Here is a 26,990-nt window from a genome sequence, read left to right on the forward strand (position 1 = left end):
CAGGATAAACATCACACACACAAAGAAACATACAATATCATATGAACTTGAATACATTCACCAACTCAGAGGAGAACTCCAGTTCAACAAGTCACAAGGTGCTTACTATGGCTGGATTATACTCATTCTTGCAACTGCAATGATGCCAAATAACATACTAGAATCCATTCTTCTAGACATGAACAACCAATGGCTGAGAATAAAATAATTTTGTTTGTTAGACAAGCTGGCACAACAAGTACATGCATGGTAAAGAAGAGAAAGCTTGAAATGTATTTACCTAGGATAAGCTATCTGACCCATCTAAAAAGATCAAAAGAACATCCACGAGCCTTTCATCATGTAATGGAAACTTAAAGGTTATAGCCTTTTAAAATAGACTAACACGCTTCAAATCACTTCTAGCTTCTGTTTAGTCTTTACCAAAAAGGGTGTCTCTCCAGTAAAAACAACTAGTTCCAGTGTACAAAGGGCTTCCATAACCTTGCACTATGGAATTCCACCTTAAGTTGACGTAAAAGTAATGGTATAAAATAGCAATGCATATTCATCAACACCAAATTGAATGATTCCAGAACTAAAACAAACTAGAGATGTACTAACCTCATCAATTACTCTTAGAAAACCATATACTTGGTTTTTAGTAGCATTTTTGAAAGATTGTGGAAATTGCACAAAAACAATTTCATGACTTTTTTCTTCATCCATAAAGACGAAAAGAGCATCTTGAATCGAGTTTGAGTTGTTAGTACATACCAAAATCTACATTCAGAAGTACTAGCCCATTGTTGATCTCCAAGGACACTCTAATTTGAATACTTTAAATAACAAAATCATCCAAATGTTTATCCAAGATTTCATAAAGTAAAAAAAATATTTTGCTCACTTATGTGATGAGCAAATGACACTACCATTTACCAATGCATTCATCGCCCCGGCTTTGAAATTATGGAAGTGCTGAGGTCGCTTCTCCTGAGCCAAATATACCAAAGTTGGCACTTTTACCCCATCAATGTCCTTTATCCCTTCATCTCTGCTGTCGGTTAGTATCCAATACGTGAATAAAAGCAGATGTAAATAAGATCAGAAATTTAAAGTTACAGTTATTTTGCCCATAGATAGTAAGCTGCGAATTGAATCCCATTCATTGGAGAATTGCACTATACAGAAAAGGGTGAAAAGTGAAAACATATGTCTTATGCATACATAAATTGTTGAATCAACATAAGAAACCAGTACTTGGCATAACATGCTTTTATATACCTGCAAGATAGCAGTATGGTTTTTTTTAGATAAATACGAATCCCATTTAGAAAATCCTTTGTATTCTAATTTTGTTTGATATGAGGTTGTTCCAGCATTGCACGCAACATCGAATTTGTTTGCCATGTCCTCGTATAATCTTTGCAGCATTAAGAAGAGACGTTGTCTATCAAATCATATATATACCTCAGCATTTTATTGATTTGACCTACTATTAGCTAGTCGTATGATTTATGCTTGAAAGTCAACAGTTTTGGATCAAAAATTTTATCAATTTTTTTTTGTTTAAAGAACAGGCAAATACTAAAACAAGAGTATTTGATTGGACACGGAATTGAAGAAAGTGAAATGGACTCTTCGCACATACCAAAAGCATCTTTAGAAATTAAGGTCTTAAACATATCATGACATTTCTATGATTATAAGAGTATGTAAGTAGGAATGAACCATTAAGTTCCAATTTGAAGAGTTTCCAAGAACATAAACGTGTCATTCTTTCTGAAATAGATTGAAATGAAGTTAATGTCATATAAATTGGATCAGAGGAAGCACCTTTATTTTAGAAAAATCTGCACCAAATTGATGTAAGAACCCTGAGAATGATCACACCCCCTTCTGCAACAGGTTATATCTGATAATTAGTCCACATAAAAGAATATGTAAAATCTTTATATTTGTTGCACTTCGTAAAAAAAGTTAAAATCTTATTACATTTAAGAGTAAGTACATTATGTTTGCTGTACTTCACAAAAAAAGTTACAATTTTTACTGACTATTGGTAGATTTTCTTTTTATGCCCATAAGTTAATGACCTTGTTAAGCTACATTTTGTACTCTTTATGACATAGTTGTTGGTTATCCTATGATGCTTTATGAGTACACATGTCCTCATACTTATACTACACTTGATGGATCAAAAGATGCAGATCCTAGTTCTAGCAGGTTCAGACCCGTACCTAAACAAATTCCACAGGTACCAACTACGCTGCTAACTCGGTACCAATAACTCTATACACCGACTATACAAATCTTTAACTTTTATATTTGCTCCAAATGCAATAAAAATATTAAACCAATAAGATTAATAGCAAGATGTGAATAAAAATAAAGGAAATATTATCGATTGGCATGAAGGAGTGCAACAAGACTAAGATAAGAGTCAGGATTCCTCCAGTAGCTAGGACAAGATGTGCTGCAGAAAGCACAGAGAATACACTCATACATCGAATAATATTTAGCCCTATCACTGTTACTCTGCGATATCTCCTTCACAGGAGTTGGTGCAAGTGTCATCCACTTAAGAAAAGGCTTATATCAACCACCATATACTTAATCACAAACATATATGGCAACGGCATAATCGTCGATTCAGAATTTGATGATATCTTCATCAAACAAGTAAGTCTACTACAACTATTGATGTTCAGCGCACACGAACCACAGATCCCTTCTCTAAAAGATCTCCTAAATGTAAGTGAAGGATCTATTTTATTTTTTATTTTGATGAAATCATCTAGAACCATTGGACCGCATTCCTTCAGATTAATTTTGTATTCCTAGAGTTATAGTTTCCCCGGGTTGTCTAGATTCCATCGGTAAATTTAAAATGACTTCGAATTTGGCTTTGATTCTATCGGCTATGCTTTGGCTTCAGAAGCATGAGATTGGCCGACGTCTAAGACCAATGTTTCTCTGGCCTGAGCCAGAAAATTATCCGTTGACAGTACGAATCATCTTAGATTGACAAAGCCTCTTGAAGAAAAAAATTAGGGCTTTTGAGAGGGATGTTATCTCTCTATTACGATAAAAGAGGGTTTTGAGGTGGAAAAATAATGAATCTAACAGGTCAAAAAACTTCAACTAATTGTTCAATCTATCTAAAAAATCTGAACAGAGAAAAAACTACATTAAATTAAACACACAACTTTTTAGTTATATAAGTCTCCAAAGAACATTTTCAATTCAACACAATAGGGAAAAAATCACAATAAACCCTCAAATACCTACACAGGTAATCTCAATGTCCTGATAAACCAAATTGAATTCTAAAGAGTAGCATAAACTAAAATCTTCTTAAGCTACAAATGCATCGAACATTACAATAAATATGAACATAAATATATAATAGTTCAAAAAATAGAGAAACAAATTATAATAACATTTAGCAAGTGTTTTGTTGTCGTCTAGAAAAAATAAGGATTACATAAGGAAAAGAAAGCTTAATTTGAAGTTTCTAGAGTAAAATAAACTGAAGTATAGAATCAAACAGGCCAAAAAATTTCAACTAATTCTTCAATCCATATGAAAAATTTGAACAGAGACAAACCCATATTAAATTAAACACACAACTTTTTAGTTCTACTACAAGTCTCCAAAGAACTTTTTAAATTCAACTTATTAGGGAACAAAGCCATGATACACTGTCAAATACCTGTTCAATCTTTAACCTACAACCCAATACGCTTAATTTCAAACTTCACACAAAAATTATTAGTATTCCAATAGTTTGCATATGCTTCGATTTACAACAAAGAGAGTACTGAAGTAAAAATAATCATCAAGAAAAATGATTAAAAATTTGACCTAACTTACTCTTAATTTTACCTGATAATGTACTTGATATCAAAATCTTATAGTAATTTAGTCGGATAACATAGGGGAGAATTAGATCTTGCAATTTATGAATCGAGACGTTGCAATTTTTAGAGAAGCAGCTGAAATTATTGGATTTTGCCTCTTAGAAAGAGAGAAAATTTTCTAACCTAATATAAGTGCCGCCCTTTTTGCTGAAATATTTTATGACCCGCTGAAATTATCGCCTTTAGAGACGAGGTCTTTTTATAATTTTAACTTTTTATAAATGAAAATATGTATTAGGGACTAAAAAATAATTTCATCCCTGTATGTATGTTATTAGGAACCATATTTTATACTCGCCGCTAGATCTTGGTCTCTAATAGACCTTTATCTTGTAGTGTAAATGTTCAGGTACAAGTACCCCCAGAACTCGATGAGAAGAAACTGAGCAAGAAAAAACTAACATAGCGTGGCTTACTTGAACACATGACCAACAACACAATTCATAATTCATGTATTGAAGGACTTCATCAAACATGTGATATGCATAAGCTTGTACATATATGGGGATTTCATGATATCATACTAGTTGGGCACTTTTTATTCATCTAGGCATTTAATCAAACACATGGTAGGCATAGCACATGTAGACAACATTAAACTATAATTAATCATCATGATTCATCTCTAATTTCATCATCTAGAGTTTATTCATAGGTGCACACAGATATACATCTATACAAATCAAATCCACATAAATTGATTACCTAACATGGATTTGAATTCAATTGATCATTCTCAACATAAAAAAACAAACCCAACATGAAACTCATAAAGAAATCCATAAACTTAAATTTAGAAAAGAGATTCTTGGGCTTCATGGACGAAAGGAGTCCATGAATGAACACTACGCATACCTTAGTTTGTGATTCTACTAAGATTTAAGGAGAAATTCTTGAAATATGATGGTGAATTACCTTGGAATTGAACCTTCTATGAAAAATCTAGGGTTGTTCTTAAGAATTTTTAAGAGTAATTGAGTATAAGCTGCTGAATTATGGCCAAATCTCATGTTATAAGGCTTATAGGGTGGAAAATTAACCCTTTTAACCCTAGGAAACGTATTTAATTTTTGAGAAAATTCCTAATTTCCATCCTTGGTGCGACGTGACACTATTGTGACAAGTCACTGGAACTAGACAATTAAGAATCTGCATGGGGGGCATGATGCGGAGCTATCGGGTTGCCAACTTGTTTGAGACCTGGAAATTTGGCGTGACGCGCCACTATAGCGGAGCAACACTAGAAATTCACAATTGCTATTTGAGCTTTATTCGCAATATGTTGAAGGCTCAAGTGATATGCTGTCTTACTAGAAAGGCTCTAACTCTTCACTCGGGTGTTGAATTTGGGCGAGTTATATATTAATGGAAAGATTATTCAATTTCCCATGTGATAGGAATTAAAAATTATGGAAAAACCATGTGTATATGAATAAATTTTTATTTCAAAGCAAGTTATAACATCCTTAAGATGATTTTCAACCTAAGAAAAAGCATGGGTATTACAATATCTCCCCCTTGAGAACATTCATCCTCGAATAAGATTGACTGAGAGAGGAAACAATAAACTGAACATGAACTGAATATAAGTAACTATAACATGATCTCATGACAGACGTGATTGACAAGCTGAACATAACATACTGAACATGCATATCTGATACATGCGTAACTGATTCATAAATGCATAATTAAAAGTTCAGAAGAACTAAGTTTTCTTACAATGAGAATGCATGTCTGATGCATAACTATACAACTGATCTGATACATGAATACGTGACTGAATATGCGGTGGTACTTGATACAAAGATTAGCATGATATATTAAGTGAGTGATGCGCACTAATCTTAAAACTGAGTAAGATTACGAAGAACTATTACCTTAATCTTGATCTGAGTTAGCGAGAAAGAGGTGAGGATACTAGGTATACGTATCTACTTCTTCTTCCCAAGTAGCTCCCTCGACGGACTGATTTCTCCATAGAACTTTAACTAGAGGGAATTGTTTGTTCCTTAATCTACGAGAATGATAGTCTAGGATTTATATTGGAATCTCTTTATATGAGAGGCTGTTCTAAACATCGATGCTCTAAATAGGGACTACGATTGATGGGTCACCAATGCACTTCTTGATCTAAGAGACATGAAAGACTGGATAAACTGAGGCTAGATCTGAAGGCAATTCAAGCTAATAAGCTACCTTTCCAAAATAACTGAGAATATTAAAGGGACCGACATATCGGGGACTAAGAACATAAATGAGCCTGGTCTGATATGTGACATACGAACTGAACATCATGAATGGAATTGAGCCTTTAAATACTTGGCCCAAAGCTATGGTTGGGAGTTTGAGGGTCAGCATATGAGTACCCTCTACTATAAACTAGATTCTTTTCGAGAAAAATGAATAAGATGTTCTTGTCATGAAAGTTTTGGGGCTTATAATGTATCTCCCCTTTTGGATACTAGGTTCCTTGAGGAATATTGGCTCGGCTGAGCTACTGAGGAAAACTGAGGTGATGCACAAGGCACCAAGGAACATTGTCGTAACTAATTATCTGATATTTATGACTGAGGCATGATACATGAAGTGAGCTGAGCTTACACCTATCTGATTGGTTCATCTTAGACTGATTACATTCTTTCATAAGATTTTAGCTAGAGCACATAGCTGGGGCTATGGAAACCAAATTGTATGAATTTGTCTATATAAGGCAGCTGAGTAAGAAGATCATAACTTGATTAAGATTCTGTAAGATCAGTTGAGGCCTACGAACAACATTTAAGATTAAATGAATAAGCATCTTACACTGCAACTAAGACTACTAAAAAGATTCACAAAGTGCTGAGCACGAATGCACAAACATACTGACTTATCTGATTAACTAGATAACTGATAGGTGAATATTGGGTATGGGAGACAGGTCTGTACTTAGTCCGAATAACTTGATTAAGGTTGTAAAACATTGTGCATCGGAGATAATGATTGACTTGATAACATAAGGTTATTGGGCATGGATTTATGAAAACTGTACTACCAGAAGAATGCTAGACTAAGCGTCTAATGTTATTGGGAACATTTTTTAAACTAAGGTATTGAGGTACTACTAAATAAGTAATCGATAACTATAACATTGTCAAGCTATCCTAAAACTGGACTGAATTTTTGATAACTGACGTTTAGACTGGTGCTGAAGTATTTGATTCTGGGACTGAATGTTGATTAATGAAATAGAACACTGAAACTATAACTAAGATGGCAACTAAATTTTGATAGATGAATGATGAGGACTGATATAGATCAAGGATCTGAACGTATACTCTCACTCAATACTTTTCCCCAACTTATAAATACAACCTCTTGCTAACCACTTATTTACATGCAACTACAATATTCAAGCCTATTATCATAACTGCACCTTCGTGTAAACTAAGAATGCAAAAATCCCTTCTTAACATAAATCATTTACTCTCTATCTTTGAATCAACTACTAATTACTACACTATTTTCACAGAGAGGGCTTATTGAAGGATTAAATTAGGAGGACCTAAAGTATGAATGGATACCGACTGAACTTGACACTTGAACTGAAGCCTAAGGAATTGAATATCAATAAACATAGATTTACCAAAATGATTTGAACTGAATATATAGATCATATATTTGAGTTTGGCTGCTCACTAGAATTGGAGCATCAGTAATATGGACTGAGCATATTGTAAAGCATAATATGTGTATGGGGGTCACGAGCTGCATGACCTGAGTCAGAAATTTCTGAATTTGTGAGACATGATTCATTAGACTGGGGGAGCTAGAACTCAACTACTTATGCTGGGAACTGAGAGCGCACATAATACGTGGAAAGTTCATGAAAGTAGGTTGTGTTCATGGAACTAATTCACACTGCGGGGTAAACTAAGATCGCTCATAATGGGGAAGGGAATTGTACATAATTTACGGAAAAATGCATGAGCATATTCGTGACCATAGAGTTGACACAAAAGGCCTGAGTGGATTTCTTGAGAGCTGAAATACAAAACTCTGCACTGAGATAAGGATGGGTTAGGAATCTTCTTCCCTTACTGCTTTCTATAGATACTGGCATTACCACTAGGATCTGAGAGCCTAAAATAGGTCACTCAATCTATTATCTCCCCTTTGGCTTTAAGTCTTCATCATAAGTCAGTGAATACTTTACTAAACTCTGAACTAAACAGCAATCATCGTAACATACTGACACTCTGATTGATACATGCTTGCCTTACTAAACATATCATCTGGTTCTACTTCTTCATATACTACTAATATCACATCCACACCTTCAATCCTAATGTCATGTCAATAAACTTAAATTCTTACTCGCACTGTTCAAGCCTACTGATTCACTTTGGTACAACTATTTCTATCTCTAGGACTCGAGCTTCACTGCTTCTATTACCTTTAAAGTAGGGTAAAGTTAATGTGCATGAAGAATGATAAGAATCTACAAGAGTTTCTTAAAGACCTTTTCTATAGCACGAACTGAGACATGAAAGAAGGGAAACTATTTCTAAAACATCTAATAGCCTCCTACACATAAGTGTGCTGTACAACACACGTATGTACAAGACTCTATTAGATATGGCTTTCAGATTTCCTATGATACTTTTGAACCTTAGGCTCTGATCAAAGTTTGTAATGACCTTATTTGTCTGAACCGAAATGCTCATGGTGCTCATGACCTCGAAGGACCACAAGCTAACCCATGATTGATATCTGTACCTATATACTATATAAAAGATTGAAAAATAAGGAAACATGAACTAAAAGGCAATAAGGGTCAAGATAGATAAACATTTGATAAGACCTATGTTTGAAGCGGTATAGAAATACCAAAATAAATCTAAAATAATTTTCTAACATACTATAGTCTGAAAGCCTCTACACTGTCTGAATAAAGAGTTGATGGGACATGTCCCCAAGTAACTCTGAATACTAAAATAAACTAAAAACTCAAATAGTAATGTGATCATCATATCCTCAAATGATGAGGACTCACTGCTAATTCTGATCGCTGAACTGGGATACTACTGGTTCGCTAGAGCTCGTGCTTCTAAACATATAGTATAAGACACCATAGTGCAAATACATCAGTACTTTGAATGTACTGGTATATAAGTGAGGTAGGCTGAATGCAAATAGTTCATATGCATGAACAATACTAACTGACTCATATGAACGTGAGAATACATACATGACTACGTAACTATTACTAAGATCGTGATAGGACTGAATACTGAGTTCTTACTACTGTGTTTACTGATTTAGAAATCAGAGTCACTGATGAATGAGAAATACTAATATTGTACTACTAAATACTTAGGGACTGATACTATGTTACTGATACATAAATAAATGTGTCTGACATTACTGATTATGAAGAACTTCTCTGATTGACTATATCTAGCAGTGCTGAAGCTGAATACTGATAACATGAGTTATGTGAAATGATATAACTATTAACATGAGTGAATATATCTGACATTCCTGAATCTAATAGAACTATTTCAATTCCGTATTGTATCTAAATTGACTGTATTTGACAGTCATGAAATCTAAAGAACTATCTGAGTTCTTTTACTAAGACTGAGACTGTAACTTAGATTGTGGGAAGTATTCATCTAACCGACATGCCCCAATTGTGCTATAACAGTTGAGCTAGGGTCCTATCTGTGCCCTGATTGGAAGGGTGTCAATACCGTACCACTGGTAAGGACAACATGTGAGTAACCCATATATAACAGGTGAATCAAAGGAGAATGGTGGGAACCCTTATATAACAGGTTAAGAAACCTTATCTACCCTGTTATAGCAGGCTACAATGTCTCAAACTATGCTGGCTATATAGTTCTGGAATGCAAGGTTACTTTTAACAGTCGTACCATCAAATAAAAGGTGAATTAATTAATTCTGTTGAACTGATTAACTTAGCTAAACTAATTAGTTAAGTAGAACTGACTAGCTGAACTAAACTAATACTGATTTGTGTTGACTGATGAAATGTATTGAGATCTGAGGACTGAATGAGAGTACTGAGGTTACTAAGACTTACTCAGAATACTAAGATTACTGAGATTACTGAACTACTGAGATTGCTGAGATTTCTGAGTCACATGACTGACTGAGTTCTATAGATCATAGCTTGACTAAGACTATCATGAAAACATGACATGGCTCTAGGCATACAACAAAAGTTTTGGTACAAGTACCCCCAGGACTCGATGAGTAGAAACTGACATAGAGTGGCTTACTTGAACACATGACCCACAACATAATTCATAATCCATATATTGAAGGGTGAAATCAGGAGGACCTGAAGCATGAATGATACTGACTGAACTTGACACTTGAACTGAATTTTGAGGTATAGAAATCAATAACATGGATTTACCAAAATGGTTTTAACTGAGGATATAGATGACATATCTGAGTTTTGATGCTTACTAGAATTTGAGCATGAGTCATGTGGAATGAGAATATTGTAAAGCATGACATGAGTATGTGTGTCACGAGCTACATGACCTTAGTCTAAAATTTCTTAATTTGTGAGAAATGATTCATAACACTGAGGGAGCTGGAACTACACTCCTTATGCTGGGAACTGAAAGAGCGCATAATACGTGAAAAGTGTGTAAAAGTAGGCTGTGTTCATGGAACTAATTCATACTATGAGGTAAACTGGGACCGCTTCTACTGGTATAGAAAACCGTACATAATTTACAAAAAAATAGATGAGCATGATTCGTGACCATAGAGTTGACACGCAAGGCCTGAGTGGATTTTGTGATAGCTGAAGTGCAAAACTCTACACTGAGATAAGGATGGGTTGGGAATCATCTTCCCTTACTGTACTCTATACAACTGATGTTACCACTAGAATCTGGGAGCCTAAAATGGATCACTCAATATATCATCTCCCTCTTAGCGTTAAACCATCATCATAAGTCTGTAAACACTTTAGTAAACTATTAACTGAATAGCATTCATCGTTATATAGTTACACACTGTTCGACACATGCTTTCCTTACTAAACACATCAACTGGTTCTATTTCTTCATATACTACTAATATCACATCCACACCTTCAATCCTAATGTCATGTCAATAAACTTAAATTCTTAAACGCATTATTCAAGCCTACTGATTCACTTTGGTATAACTATCCTCATGAATACATAATCTATTCAACCTGGATCATGTGATCCGAACTTTACTACTACTAAACTCCTGAGTTCATGCTTCTAACTCTAGGTCATATGCTATGATAGAATTTAGAGAAGGGATCTGATGAAATATGAGTTCTCATGATCATGAATAAGAGCTATAAAACTCTAGAACATAACTGAACTGATCGGATACTTTTGAGCTTATGGGCAATCCCATAACTGACGGTAGGGTCTATCTAAGAAAGCCCTATCTCTAGTACTCAAGCTTCACTGCTTCTCTTACCTTGAAAGTAAGGCAAATTTGTCATGTGTGAACCATGATGAAAATCTATAACAGTTTCTTAAAGAACCTTTCTATAGAATGAACTGAGACATGAAAGAAGGAAAACTATTCTAAAACATCTTATAGACTCCTGCACATAAGTTCGGTGCACAACACACGCATGTACAATACTCTACTAGATGCGTCTGTCAAACTTCCTAGGATACTATTGAACCTTAGGCTCTGATACTAAGTTTGTAACAACCCAATTTTTCTGAACGGAAATGTTACACGGTGCTCATGACCCCGATAACCCCAAGTTAAGCCATAACTGATATCTTTACCTGTATACTGCATAAAAGACTAAAAAATATAGAAATATAAAATAAAAGGCCATAAGGTTTAAAATGGATAAACATCTGATAAGAGCAATGTCTAGAAGCGGTATAGCAATACCAAAATAAATCTAAAATAACTATCTAACATACTATAGTCTAAAATCCTCTAAACTGTCTGAATAAGTAGTTGATGAGACATGTCCGCAAGTAACTCCAACTACTGAAATAAACTGAAAACTGAAATAGGAATGTGATCATCATATCCTCGAAGGATGAGGACTTACTGCTATCTCTGATCACTAAACTGGGATGCTAGTGGTTCTCTGGAGCTCGTGCTTCTAAACCTATAGTATAAGATATCATAGCGAAAATGCATCAATACTTTGAATATACTAGTATGCAAGTGAGGTAGGCTGAACACAAATTGTTCATATGCATGAATAACACAAACTAAATGACTAACATGAACCTGAGAATCATACATGACTACATAACTATAACTAAGATCGTGATAGGACTGAATACTGAGTTCTGACTTCTAATTTTACTGATATAGACATCTGAGTCACTGATGAGTGATAAAGACTGATACTGTATTAATGATTACTGAGGGACTGATACTATGTTACTGATAGATGAATAACTGTGTCTGACAGTTTTGATTATGAAGAACTGGTCTGGTTGATTTTATCTAATAGTCAGAATATTGATAACATGAGTTCTGAAAATCGATATAATGATAACATGAGTGAGTATATCTGACAGTCCTGAATCTGATGGAACTATCTAAGTTCTATACTATATCTGAATTAACTATATGTGACAGTCCTGAAATATGAAGAACTATCTGAGTTCTTTTTCTAAGAATGAGACTGTAACTAAGACTGTAGGAAGTGTTCATCTAACCGACATTCCCAAATTGTGCTATAATAGTAGAGCTAGGGTCCAATCTGTGCCCTAATTGGAAGGGTGTCAATGCCATACCACTAGTAAGGAGAACATGTGAGTAACCCTCATATAATAGGTAACTCTAATGAGAACGGTGGGAACCCTCATATAACCGGTTAAACCACCTCATCTACCCTCATATAGAAGGTTACGATGTCTCAACCTATATTGGCTACATAGTTTTGGAATGCAAGGATTGCTTTTAAGAATCGTACCCTCAAATAACAGGTGAGTTCCATCCTTAGGTTCAGTCGGTGCTAATTCCCGCTCTCTTCTGAATAGACACTAAACTGATTAATTGTGTTGAACTCATTAACTGAACTAAACTGATTAGCTGAACAAAACTAATTAGCTAAACTGAACTGAACTGAATAGCTAAACTAAACTGATACTAGTTGTTTGTTTAGCGGATTTAAACTGAATTTACTGAGTTTTACTGACTAACAAAATGTACTGAGATCTGAGGACTAAATGAAAGTCCTAAGGTTACTGAGACTTACTAGGAATACTTAGATTACTGAGTACTGAGATCACTGAGATTATAGAACTACTAAGATTACTGAGATTTCCGAGTCACATGACTAACTAAGTTCTATGGATCATATCTTGACTGAGACTATCGTGAAAACACGACATGGCTCTAGGGACATAGCTAAATGTTTGGCTACAAGTACCCCCAGGACTCGATGAGAAGAATTTGACATAGAATGGTTTGCTTGAACACATGACCAACAACACAATTCAGAATTCATTTATTAAAGCACTTCATCAAACATGTGATATACATAAGCTTGTACATACATGGGGATTTGATGATATCATACTAGTTGGGCAGTATTCCTTAATCTAGGTATTTAATCAATCACATAGTAGGCATAGCACATGTAGACAACATTATACAATAATTAATCATCATGATTCATATCTAATTTCGTCATCTAGGGTTTAATCATAGGTTCACATGAATATACATCTATACAAATCAATTCCACATTAATTGGTCACCCAACATGGATTTGAATTCAATTGATCATTCTCAACATAAATAAAAAAAATCCAACATGAAATTCATAAAGAAATCCATAAACTTAAACTTAGAAAAGAAATTCTTAGGCTTCATGGACGAAAGGAGTCCATAAATGAATACTACGCATAACTTAGTTCATGATTCTACGAAGATTGATGGAGAAATTCTTGAAATTTGATGGTGAATTCCCTTGGAATTGAACCTTCTATGAAAATCCTAGGGCTTGTTCTTAAGAGTTTTTGAGAGTAATTGCGTATAATCTACTAAATTATGGCCAAATCTCATATTTTAAGGCTTATATAGGGTATAAAATTGACCCTTTTAACCCCAGAACACGTATTTAATTTATCAGAAAACTCCCGATTTTCATCTTTGGCGCGACGTGCCACTATAACGGCAAGTCACTGGAACTGGAAAATTGTGAATCTGTATGGTGGCGTGACGCGGAGCTATCGCGTTGCCACCTTGTTTAAGGCCTGGAAGTTTGGTGCGATGCGCCACTATAGCGGAGCAATACTGGAAATCGACAATTGCCATTTTAGCTTTCTTCACGACGTGCTAAAGGCTCTGGTGATACACTGTCTCACTAAAAAGGCTCTAACTCTTCCCTCCGGTGTCGGATTTGGGAAAATTATATATCGATGGAAAGTTTATTCAATTTCCTAAGTGATAGGAAATGAAAATTATGGAAATACAATGTTTATAAGAATATATTCTTATTTCAAAGAAAGTTCTAACATCCTTGATATGATTTTCAAGCTAAGAAAAAGCATGGGTATTACAGAGATGAACTTGGGTACCAAGGCCCTTATGAAAAGCCTTCAAAAAGTTAGAGGTAAAATAAGTACCTCTATCTAAAATTATTGACCATGGAATCCCATTAAACTTAACATACTCCTTAATATATATCCTGGCATAATCCTCAGTTGAGTACATAGTATGAACTAGCAAGAAAGTTGATTTGATCATTCTATTGACAATGACCAATATCGAATCATGCTGATGATGCCTGTCACAAAATCCATGTTCACCACTTCCCACTTCCATGAAGGGATACTAAACTCCTGCAATGCACCACTAGGACTTTGGTTCTCAACCTTAACCTACTAATAATTTGGGCACTTAGCCACAAACTCTAAAATATCCCTCTTCATACGACTCCACTAATATATTTCCCCCAAATCATGGTACATTTTAGTGGCCCCTATATTGATCGAGTATCGTGCACTATGAACTTCGACAAGTATTTTCTATCTCAAACCATCAACACACGAAACACACAACCTTCCCTGACAACTAAATATAGCATCTCCCCCTTGGGAGAAAACCTCTATTTTTTGATCTCTAACTTTCTCCTTTAACTTAACAAATCTAGGATACCTATATTTCTTTTCTTTCACTTTGTCAACCAATGAAAATTCTAAACCATTCTGAACTCATATACTATCTTCAGTTAAATCAACCAATTGAACACCCAATTTGGAAAGATGATGAATCTCATGGACTAACTTCTTTTTACTATCCTCTAAATAGGAAACACTACCTATAGACAATCTGCTAATAGCATTTACCATTACATTGTCCTTGCTTAGATGATACAACAGACATATATGAGAATCTTTTAATAATTCCAACCACCTTCTCTAACAAAGGTTTATGTCTTTCTATGTGAATATGTACTGTAAACTCTTACGATCAGTGAATATATAAATATAAACCACATAAAGATAATATCTCTAAATTTTCAATGAAAAAACAACAGCTGCCAACTCAAGATCATGGGTAGGATAATTCTTTTCATAAGTTTTAAGCAGTCTAAAGGCATACGCTATGACCTTACTTCTCTACATCAAAACTACAAACCTATCTAAGCCATCTAGGAAAGTCAAGACTAGGGAAAAAGTGAGTCAACTCTTCAACTCCTGAAAACTCTTTTCGGAAGAATCTGACCACAGAAATTTGACTTTCTTCTAAGTCAATCGAGACATGAGGGATGCAATAGAAGAAAACCCTTTGACAAATCGTCCGTGCTAGCCAGGAAAGCTAAAAAAACTCCTAATATTTGATGGAGAGATAGGTCTGGGATAGTTTTTCACTACTTTATTCTTTTGAGGGTCAACACTAATGCCATCACCAGAAATAATATGGCCAAGAAAATCTATTGACCTTAGCTAAAATACACACTTACTTAATTTGGTGAACAATTGATGAGCTCTAAGGGTCTTCAATACAATTCTCAAATGGTTTGCATGATCTTTCTCACTACGAAAATAGACAATGATGTCATCAATAAAGACTATGATGAACATATCAAAATATTGTTTAAGCACTCTGTTCATGAAGTCCATGAAAGCTAAAGAGGAATTTGTTAGTCTAAAAGACATAACTACGAATTCAAAGTGACCATACCAAGTTATAAAAGATGTCTTTGGAATGTCACATTCTCTAACTCTAAGATGATGATAGATGGATCTGACATCTATCTTAGAGAAATAAATGGAACCCTAAAGTTGGTCAAAAAAGTCTTCAATTCAAGGGAGTGGATACTTATTCTTGATTGTGACTTTGTTCAACGGACTGTAGTCATTGCACCTTCTAAGAGAACTTTCTTATGCACGAAAAAGATCATAGCATCCTATGTAAAAATACTGGTCCTAATGAAACCCTTTTATAAGAGATTTATAACTGTTTTATCAACTCCTTAAGCTTAGCTGGAGCGATTCTATAAGGTGGAATAGAGATAGGCTGGATATCTAGAAATAGATCTATTTTGAAGTCAATTTGACTTTTTGGAGGAACTCTAGGAATATCTTTCAAGAACATATATGGAAATTCCCTTACTACTTAAACTGACTCGAGACTAGGACTCTTAGAACAAGAGTCCTTGAGTTGAAAATGATGGTAAACACACCTTATAGATATAATCTTTCTTGCTTTAACATAAGAAATGATCTAATCACTAAGTATAGAGGTATTACCCCTCTATTCAATAATTGGTTCATTGGGAAAATAAAACTAAATGACTCTATTTATATAGCCAACTAAGGCATAGAATCAGTCGAGTCAATCCATGTCAATAATGATATCAAAATTAGTCATCTCTAACTTCAGAAGATCAACTAGGGTGATTTTTTGAGATACCATCACCGGGCAATTTCTGTATACCCATCTAGCTATAATAAATTTAGCCACTTAGGTCGGTAATAAGAAAAGCTCTGCTAACATTTTGAGACTAACACCGAAATTGAAAGCTACATAAGGACTTACCAAAGAAAGTAAAGCCCCGGATCTAACAATGCATAAATATGAAGATGGAAAACCTATAACGTACCCATAACTACATCAGTAGAACTTTCCTGATTATATTGAGTCTGGAGTGCATACAACCTATTCTGGTGCTGCTAACTGGTGGCACTGGAAGCAGCACCCTGTTGAGTTGAGCCACCTACTAAAACTGAAGAACAACTAAACTGACCCTACTGACCGGCCCTTGGGAAATCCCTGACCCTGTGTCCTATTTTTCGACAACCAAAAGATACATCACTAAAAGCTTTACACTCACCATGATTATTCCTAGTGCATTTCTTGTTTTGTAGATTGGTAAAACCATTGTTCACGCTACCCTAAGACTTAGAGCCTCGCATTTATCCTGACTGTCTTGCTTGTACTCAGGCACTAGTGCACTAGCTAAAGATAGATATGGGGCTAAAAATTTCTCATGGAATTGAGAATGGTTACCACTTTCTGATCTTGTTTGATTAAGTTAAAACTACCTATTATGGCCCTCTTATTCTCTCTCTCCCTAGCCTTGCAGTTCTTCTCCACAATCTGCTGAACATGAATCATGAAAGGCTAGATAGGTCTATCGCCTTAATCAACATGGCAGTCTTACACTCTTTAACCATACTATTATTTACACTAGACATAAACTTTCTAATTATTTAAATATTATCATCCACTATCGAAAGAGCATACCTCACTAAATGAGTGAAATTAAGAGAGTATTATTTTATGCTAATATTACCTTACTTTAAATTGATAAACTCCTAAACTTTAGCTTTCCTAAAATCTAAGGGAAAGAACCTGTCTAAGAAAGTTGTGGCAAACTCTTCCTACTCTACTGGTCTTACATCAATACCACGGTCTCTTTCCACTACTTAAACTAATTGTGCGCAACTTGCTGCAACTGATATGCAGCCAACTATGCACTCTCACTTGAAGTAATGCCTATGATATCATTCACCTTCTGTATCATATCAAAAAAATCTAGTTTATATTCCTCAGACTTGAATCCCAAAAAAATAAAGGGATTTATTTGAGTGAAATCCTGAATCCTAAATGCAGCTGTATTTGCATAGGATTGGCTAAAGCAATAGCCTTCTGGTTATTCTAGGCATCTACTTAATGGCCTAAGGTCGTGAAAGCAACCCTGAACTCATCATGAGAGACATGCTCATTTAGGGGATCTTCTTGAACAGGTGGTGGTGTGGGCAGATTCTCATTCCTTCTTTTATTATTTCTTTAAGGAGGCATTGTATGTAAATAGAATGAAGGATAGGTTGGAAAGAGTCTTTAAATAGAGCTCATGCTCTTGCACATGATATGAAAATTGAAAGAAGGAAAACTTTCCTAAGATATTTTATAACCTCTTGGCTATAAGTGTTGCATACTTCACACTCATGCATAAGACTCTACTCAACGCGGCTTTCAGACTCCCTAGGAAATTTTAAGACCTTAGGCTCTAATACCAAGTATTTTTATAACCCAAATCTACCTCCTAGTCATAACAACAGTACTAACGGTCATAAGTGACCACAAGCTGAGCCAAGAGTTGGTATCTCCTGTGAGTACTAAATAAAATAATGATAAAACATGTATGTGTCAACTAAACTACTGAAGTATTACAAATATTAATACTTAGATGTGATTATATCACAAGTCTAAAACATCTGATAAATGCTAAAAGCTAACCATATATCCAAAATAATGAAAAAGTACTAAAGAAATAGTAACTGACTATCTGATTGTCTGAAAGCCTCTTAACTGAATGAGAGAAGTTGATGGGACAGACATCTAACTAACTCAAACTAACTGAACATAATGTAGTACTAAAATAAATAAATCATCGCATCGATAGACGATGACTAATGATTAGTGCTACTAAGAACGATGAGTTGTCTAAGAGAAGTCATCAAACTAAGCATTCAAACCTATGATATAAGAGAACATAGCATAAAGAAAAGTATGTTATTAGTAATTTAAATATACTGGTATGTGAGATAAGGACTGACTAATATGTATGAGATTACTGAGCACAAATACATGAACATGTAAAACATAAGAATGCAAGAACAAGCATAAATATATTTCTAAGATAATATGTAAATAACTAAATAACTGAAAATTTGCATGCTTTGGTCAAGCAAACCTAAGATGAAATATACTAAATACTAATTAACTGGTGTCTGTATACTAATTAATGATGTATGTATAGTGATTAATTGATATCTGAATAATGATCATGTAATATTAAACTTTACTTATTCTAAATAACTAGACTTAAACTGTGGGAGGTAGCATCTAACCAACATGCCCAAATTAAGCTAATCAGGGTCCAACCTATAACCCCAATTAGAAGGGTTTTAGTGTCGTTCCATGGGTACTAACATTGGTTGTCTAGATCCACTAAACAGGTGTCCAAAGGGAATAAGGAGTCACGCTCTACTAGCATATGCTCTCATGAGATTTGTGTCAACCCTCAACTAGTAAGTAAACATCTCAAACCTACATTGGCTATTTAGTTTTGGAACTCATGGATTACAATGAAGGATCACACCCTTTACTGGTAGGTGAGCCTCTATCCTTAGGTTTTCTTGGTACTAAATCATACTCACAAATGAACTGATAGTATTACTGAACTAAACTAACTTTAACTAAACATTACTTCTAATAATTGAGAATGCTTATCATGATCATAACTATCTGGGTAAATAACATGACTCATAGTTTAACTGAGTTATTAGTTGAATGATCTGAAAAAATGTAAAAAATATAGGTATCGAGTGTTCATAACATGCCAGCACTGATTGATTCTAAGAAAAATACGATATCATAATAGAACTACTATAGTATACAAACATGGTTCAAACAACCAAAATATAGACATTTCATCAAACATGAAAAAATCATAAGATTGAATATGGGAATGTCTAAACATGAAGAAATAAAATAATTACATGGCTAAATTCATAATTTAGGGATTTATTCTCAAATCACCTGAGCATAACATAGGAATTCACAACACTTAGAACATGATATGACTCATTCCACTCGAAAACACTTGTAACAATAACTTGACATTGAATTAACAATTGATTCATGGACTTATTTCTTCTTAAACATATATACACTCATAAATTTAACCAAATGAGGGTTTTTGGGCATTATTGGTGAAAGGGAACCATGGATGCACATCCACCATATCTTATTATATTAATTCTTATAAATACCTTGCGGATTTCTTGAGAATGAAGATTGAATTCCTTGATTTTTATAAAAAAAGTTTGTACTTGTTCTTTGGGAAAGAAAGGGTTTCTTGAAACCAATTTGTCAATATAAGGGAAAATTATGGTCTTTGGAAGCCCCTAATTCGTGTTATGGATTGATTAGGTTATGGGAAATGACTCAAACACACTTGAAATGCCAAGGAATAAGACTTGACAAAATATGTAGGGGTGTCGCGGGCTATGAATCGGTGGACTAAGAGGGCAACACTTGGCTTAGAGCAGTGGACTGGATCATGCAATGTACGCATTACCCTACTAGACTGGAAGAGTCACCTACTTATCTCGAAGGTGCTACTATTTTAGTTTTCCAAACACGCCCCTACACTCATTCGAAAAATTTGAAACTCACCTGAGATATACTTTGAACAACCCCGATCATGAATCAACTAAAAAATTGATGTACTGAGGTTTGAAAGGTTAAAATAAGTCCATCAAAGAATAGGGGTCTTGAAAATGACTAAGTCCTCAATACTTCGTGAAAATTCCAAGTCTTGGACCCCTTAAACATGCTACTATGAGCTGAATTAAGCTTGGGATCTTTCAGGGTATTACAAAAAAACTTCTAGTTGATGAGTTTGAATGAGAATTCCAACAATTCCATCAGCTTTGAAACATCAATTTTAGGCTAAGGGAACCCTTGGTTTGGGTTTCAAGGCTTTTGGACTTATTTTGGGCTATTGGGCGAGTTATGTGAAAAATGGAACTATAGTTATGGGCCTTATATAGTTGAAATTACCTTAGATGAAAGTTTTGATGATTTTATTGAGTCTAGAATATCGAATTTGATATGGAATCATATTTTATTTGAACGCACCTATTTCCAAATGAATCTTTAACACTCGATCAAATTCCATTCTAGACTTAAGAGAAAATCTAGTACATCATGCGTGGTGTGACCGCGATCGCGATGGATAAATTATGATTTCCAATTGAGTTTTATGCATAATCATGATCATGAAGGGAAGACGTGATTTCCGAATGTGATTTACTTTCTATTTGCCTGAACTAAAAATGTAAAAGATAAATCACAATCGCGACTCCCTTGTATAGTCCCTAAATGTCGCAATAGTGACACTCGAGTCATGATAGCAACACCCTAACACCTAAAATAGGTGTAAATACCCCTTCTCAGCTTTTTTTTCATTTTCTCATCTATTTCTATGTGAACTAAACCCTATACATTGAGAAAGATTAGGATTAAAGTTTGTTGATGATTAGGCAAGCTTGCTTAATGATTATTCCATGATTTCCCTTTGAATTCAAGGTAAGATTTATTGGATTTCTTGATAAATTCATAGAAATAAGGGATCTAAATTATTACAATTTAAAGGTTTATTTCAGACCTGATTTGTGCTTTGTTTATACTAAACTTTTGAACATAACTTCCTTTCCCTTCCAAGAATCTCATGACGGGTTCAATTATAGATTTTGTTGACGGCTATCGCAGGTCCATTCTAGAATAAAAACTTAACCCAATCCAAAATATGACAATCTTGGTCTCATTTGGCTCCCAATGATGTATAGATTATGATATTGATAGTATGGCACCATTTCAAGATTGTGGAGTAAAGATGGGAATTTTAGGGATGATTCAAGGATTTCAGGTTTGACTTTAAGGTAGGCTTCTGTCTTTTCTTATTCACAAGATGATGTGTTATATATATTGTATGTTAATATGAATGTTAAGATTCATTATGAGTAAAACACAATGTCTTAGTCTTGATTATTGAAGTCTGGGGATTAGATTGGAGAATTAACCCATAAGGTGAAATACTTACTATACTCCTATGAACCTACCAGTTCATCCTTGGTTAGATTTGGCATCCATAGTATGATTATGGTATAGTGCTAGATTTGGGATGTGGGGTAGGTGTTGGAAGAATGATTAGTATAATTAGCCTTTTTTAGACTATTTAGCTCTATTGAAACTGTAATTTAGGTAGAGTTGATTTACTTGTCCATGTTCTAGGTAGAATTCCTATCTTAGGGATAGTTATGGTTTATGTACCATCCATAATATAATTTCAATAACTTAGGGTAGTCTAGGGTAGAAATTGCCTAAATATTGAATTTGAGGATTAGAAGTGGATTCCTCTAGTCCACCTTAGGAAAAGACTTATGTTAGCCCTTGTGCACTTATTTATGCATGTTAGACATAGTCAAGACTATTGATCCTTAAATATAAGATTACTTCATGAAAAGGTGAATGATGATGGTTATCTCGTATTATGATTGCCTCATAGTTATGATATATGGCCTATGAATATAAGGTGCCTTATAGATATAATATGCCTTATATTTATGATATAAGAACTATAAATTTAAGTTGCCTTATAGATATGATATTCCTCGTAGTTATAATATATGGCCTATAGATATGTAATGCTTTATAGAGGTGATATGCCCCATAGATATGATTTATGGCTTATAGATATGATATACCCCATAGATATGCTTTATGGCTTATAGATATGATATGTTTTATGGATACGATATGGTTTATTATTATAATATGCCTCATAGATATAATTTTTAGCCTATAGTTATGATATGCCTTATGAATACGATATGACTTATAGAGATGATATGCCTATAGATATGTTATGGCTTATAGATTTGAGATAACTTAAGGATATGATTATTGATATTAGTTTCAGATATGTATGTGGGCCTAAGGCCATGATTATGATGTTGTATTTATTCAAGACACATGCCCAAGGCCGTGTTTATGATATTAGATGGATTTTGGTAAGTGGTTTATTTTTGTAAAGGACGTGGCTATAGTTTGTAGATAGATTAATCTTTATAGTTACATTGTTTGAATATTGGTGATAGAATGCATAGATATGGTACATTCATGACATCTAAATATGGTAAAGGGTAGGATTCCAACTAAAATATAATTTTAGTACTATTTTCTAAGAAGGGATTAAATGGCACCTTTCACGTTAAAATGGATTTATTCAAAATAAGAATCGTACTATCTAAATGGATGAATTATGTGTATTGAGATTGAAAATGTTGTTTTAAATATTTTATTGAGATAGCTTCCAGTCTATGATTTTGATATTACTATTCACTCTAATGGAAAAAGATTTCGATTCATTTCTACACCATTATGATAATTTAGTCCCTGAGTTTCATGGTTCAAAGACCATGTATTTATTATTTATATATATATAATTACCCGAATTCAGTATGAAGGATAATTATGATTACAATGATATATATTTATACCGAACAAGGCTGGAGGATGATTATAATGATATGCTTAAATACTCAGCAACGCCGTAGGATAATTATGATGATATGCTTAGATACTCAAAAAGGCCGGAGGATGATTATGATGATATGGTTATATACTCAAAAAGGTTAGAGGGTAATTTTAATGACATGTCTATATAACCAGCAAGGATGGTGGATGATGATTATGATGACACACTTATATACCCAGCAAGGTCGGAGGATGATTCTGATGATATGTTTATATACCTAGCAATACTGGAGGATGATTATGATGATATACTTATATTCCCAGGAAGACTAAGGGAAGATTATGATGATAAACATTTATGCCTAGCTAGGCCGAAGGATGATTATGGCGATATACATACTTGTAAATTTACCGATTCGAGTCTAACTTCTTAAAATGATATTTAAATTGGTTATGGTATTACATATTATGTCTATTCATACTTGCATACAAATTTTCTAACCCATATATGCCTCTATATCTGTACTACCCCCAGAAATTTTTCGTTGAAATTTTGTGTGTAAACGTATTGAGTTCTATCTTCTAGAATGAATTATAAATTTTCTGTGCGGAATGCCTAAGATTATGTCCCACCATTGTATAGAGTATCGAATAAGCTTTCCAATGATATGTGGATCATCCAAAACGGCCACCCAAGCGACAAGTTATGAACATTCCAATCGAACCGTGAATAGTAGTGAACAGTAAAACGTGCAGGAAAAAGTACTGAGGCCTGGCGTATTTTTACTCCAACTTTAAATGATCATAATTCCTTATACATAATGATCAGGGTGATATACTATATATCAACAGAAATCTCTGCGAGCCCTCTTTCCAATGAAATTGGTTTCATCTAATTTATCTATCGGATCAAAAAGTTATGATCGATCTACTTCAGCCTATCAAAAGTGAACTTCTGAGTCAACTTTAAATGATCATAACTCCTCGTACACAATGATCTGGGTGAGATACAATATATTAATGAAAATATATGAGAGTCCTCTTTCTAATGAAATTGGTTTAATCCAATTTGGATATCGAAGTAAAACGTTATGGTTGATCTACTTCAGACTATCAAAATAGTCCACCAAAGGATAGATTCAAGAATTATTTGATTTTTTTAAGGGCATTTTGGTCATTATGCCTTCACTTCATGGACGAAAATTGTCAATTTATACCTATATTAAGCCGTAAAATTCATGTTCTTCCATCAAAAACATTGAGAGAACTAAACCCTAGGTCTATTTTAAGCTCTAAATATCTTTCGATTTCACCGTAGAAATTCAAATTTGATCCAATAATCAAACTCATCATCTCGAGACCTTCGAGGAGCACCCCTTATTTTGTGAATAGGATTCCATAATCAAGAGGTCAATTTCAAGGTATGTGAGTTTTTGAACAATATTATCCTTTCGATCTTGTGCATGGAATTTTATTTACTTATGTTGATATAAGATTTTACATGTTTTTCCAAGGATTAGAAATATGATTTTATAGCTCATATTGTTATCCATGAAATATGGAATTTTGTAAATTGGTACATATATGATTTTGAAATGGAATTGTGTCCAAAATTACTTGGTTATTAATATACGATGATTTGAATTATTAAACCTTTATTTATACAATTATACCATTACTTCGTTATTATGACTTGATAATTTTTATCGGGAATTATGTATCCCTACTATCGATTATTGTTTCAAGTGTCTTTAAAATATGAGTTGGATTGTGAATTGAGGTGTGTTGATGTTGAAGTTGTAGGGCTATGATGAGCCTTGGCATTGTTTTGGTGTTATTGATGTTGTGGTGGTTTAAAAAGGTGATACGTTTTGATATTGTAAAATATTCTTGATTTGAGTCGAGTTAGGGATCCACAAATGATTATTTAATAATTTGAGAAAGATACATGATTTTGGTCATCATTGTTGACCCTTGAGATGTTTTGAAGTGGAATCCCTAATGCGTTCTGAGCTTGTCGGGGAGTAGTACTTAGCACCGAGAGAGAAATTTGGTATTTCCCCAAACCTATGTGCCACCGTAGGGTTGTTTGATAATGATATTATTGGACAGAGAGCCCGATTATGATTATTGCAGTTTTAAGGTTGTACTCCCTAGCAAAGAGTATGACTCTCCCACCAATGGAGATTTCAAACATTGGTATTCCATGTAGCTCACATGGGGTTGTCAGTTATAGGAAACTCCCCTGTCCATAAGAATCATGTTTATTGAAATACCGAGTCACTTCGAGTTTTGATGTGGTAAGTCAAGTTGCCTATGATGATCTATAATAATTTATGAGGTTTTTCTCCTATATTTCCTATCTAAGGTGTTATGAGTTGCATGACTCAATGTCACTCAAGCCATGGGTGTCATTATGGTCCGTATGTACGTTTTTACAAAATTTATGATATTTATATTTTGCATGCGCCCCTACATACTCAGTACGTATCTTGTGCTGACCCACATATTTCTCTATGGGATACATTCTTACCATAATGTAGGTTCAGGAACTCAGCCGCAGCCGCGATAGTGATATCCGAGTGTCGTATCTACGTTTCTTCAGTGGTGAGTCCTCATGGTTTGAGGACTAAGTTGCTAGTTTTGTTGCTGTTGTTTTGTGATCCCTTTGGTCTATTGAGTCAGTTGGGGGTTTGTCCCAAAGGCTCGTTGATTTTGCTGTGTAGAGGCTATGTCAGACTAGTGTATTGTTGTGTTAGCTTATGCATAGACAATCCGTATATGTACAACCTAACGATATTCTTTGCCATGTGCGATGTGATGTGATACGTACGTATATACATATCCTTAGCGTAGTGTGTATGTTGTTATGTTATATCCCAAGGGTAGTGTTTTGGCTTAAAGGGTTAGCTTGAGGCTACGTGTAGCTTTGGGCACCGTGTTGCATCTCGAGATGATATTTTAGGGCGTTACATTCTGGGTATCAAAGCCTAAGTTTAAAGAGTCCTAGGAAGTCTTACAAGACGCGTTACGTAGAGTCTTGATTATCGGTGTGTAGCGCACCACATCTATGAACAAGAGGCTACGGGACAATTTAGGAAAAGTTATTTCTTTCATTCTAAAAGAGTTTATCATGCTTACAACTATTTCTTTCTGCTGTTAACTCATGCGCTCTTATGATAGAAAATGCCTCCATGTCAAGCTCACGAAAACAACAACCAACCTCAACCCGTTGATCCATTACATGAGATGGTATCACATGTCAAATTTCAGGCAGCTTTTCAGACACTAGCCTAGGCAGTTACCACCAATACTCAGTCCAATGCTCTACCTCCGTGGGAAAATAATTTAGCAGCAGCATGAATTTGTGACTTTATGTGGATGAATCCGCCAGAGTTTCATGGGTCGAGAGTAGGTAAGGACTCGCAGATATATGTTGATGAAATGAAAAAAATTACACTGATTATGCACGTGACCGAGGAAGAAAGTATGGAGTTAGCTTCTTATCGATTAAAGGATGTTGCCTAT

General features: G+C 34.5%; 1 pseudogene; it reads right to left on the bottom strand.

Annotated features, from left to right (window-relative positions):
- Window positions 1–2,379: 2,379 nt before the first annotated feature.
- LOC124888888 overlaps window positions 2,380–26,990 on the bottom strand; it is a 61,476-nt pseudogene continuing 36,865 nt past the window's right edge.

This window comes from Capsicum annuum, chromosome 11 (assembly GCF_002878395.1).
Source record: "Capsicum annuum cultivar UCD-10X-F1 chromosome 11, UCD10Xv1.1, whole genome shotgun sequence".
NCBI lineage: Eukaryota > Viridiplantae > Streptophyta > Magnoliopsida > Solanales > Solanaceae > Capsicum > Capsicum annuum.